Genomic DNA, 1,566 nt, shown 5'->3' on the forward strand with positions numbered 1-1,566 from the left:
TCTCCCCACCCCTCCCCAGCATCCCTGAAATCGACCTGCTTAACAAACATCGGGGCAAAGGTCTGGAGGGTGATCCCCAAACAGATGCCAGCCCCACAGTCCAGACAGCCAGGCTGGAGGCCCCTGCCCATCCCTGGCCTCGCCAATGGCCCGTTCCCATGGAAATAGACCAGCTCATGGGCCACCTCAAGGCCTGGCCAGAGGAGGCGGCTGTGAACCCCACACTGGGAGCCGCGGAGAAGGGAGGAGGGCAGGTCCCGGCTTGCGGAGCCCGGGCCTGAGGCGGCGGGAGGGCGGGCTCTGCTCTGTCCTCCGAGCCCAGCCGCTGCCGCTGCTGCTGCTGCGGGCGCCGCAGGGAAGGACCCCTCTCACCCCGAAGGACAGCGGGCGCAGCTAGGGCCTCGGCCCTGACACGCCCACCGTGGAAAGAGCCCACACAGCCACAAACATAAGACCCTGCTGGCAGCTCCCAGTGCTCTGGGCAGGCATCCCCCCACCGCCACCCCCAGGCCCCTTCTTTGAGCTCCAGTCCGTCCTGCCAGACTCCCCCGGGGGCCCCTCTCCTGGTGCCACAGCCCCAGCCTCCACGCTCAGCCAGCCCGGGCAGGGGGCCGCCCCAGGGCACCAGCCTGAGCCCGCACAGTAATTCCACAACCACCCGCCCCCAGGCCTCCTTTCCCAGGAGAGGAAACGAAGACCACCAACCAAACTGCCCCCAAGCCAGAGGGGGTGGGGTGGGTGCCCAGGCAGAGCAGGCAGAGGGCTTCCTGGAGGAGGTGCCGCCTCCCACAGGCCCCGAAGGACAGGCGCAGCCGGAAGAGCTGGTGGAGCCGCCTCACCCTGGCTCAGGGCGCCGGCCCATCCTGGGGGCCCCGGCTGGTCCCACCCATGTCCTGGCAGAGGGGGTCGGGGCTGCACGCTGGGCCCAGGCCGACAGCCAGCTCCGGGGAAGGATGCGAGTCGGCAAGGCCACGGCCACAGTCCGGCCACATCTGAGAGCTGTTTTTCTCACCCTGACGCTTCCCCGTCAACAAACAGAGGCCCCTCTGGAGTTCACCAAAACAAACGCCCCAACAGTCGGCAGTGCCGGGCGAGGCAGAGCTGCCCGGGCAGGCGGACTCCAGCCCGGCCTCCCGAGAGTCATGTGACCCTGTTATTTCGGGAGGCCCCAGAACGTGCTCTATTTTGGGTCCCGAAGGCTCTGATGTCACCAGAAGCCCCTCACCAGGGCTCCAAGCTCGCCCGGGCCCCGAAGAGCCCCCGAGAGGGTGGGCAGTGTGTCTACCGCTCTGCTACGGCCACCCCCCTCCACGGGCAAATGGGTCACTAGCTGCCAAGAGGGTCTGGTGTGGTCCCAGGTCCCAGACACCCTATCCAGGCTGTCGTCCGGCCCCACTGTCCAGGCTGATGGCAGCACAGCCTCGCCCGCCGAAGGGTGCGGGCCACTGGCCGGCCTGGGCAGCAGGGGCAGCCAGCAGGGGTGCCTGGGGCGGGTCACTCGGCCTCCAGGCCTGCACCTGGGGGCTCATTCCTACCCTCCCCAGCTGGCTCCGCAGGCAGCAGCTG

This window comes from Myotis davidii, unplaced genomic scaffold, assembly GCF_000327345.1.
Source record: "Myotis davidii unplaced genomic scaffold, ASM32734v1 scaffold609, whole genome shotgun sequence".
NCBI classification, from domain to species: domain Eukaryota; kingdom Metazoa; phylum Chordata; class Mammalia; order Chiroptera; family Vespertilionidae; genus Myotis; species Myotis davidii.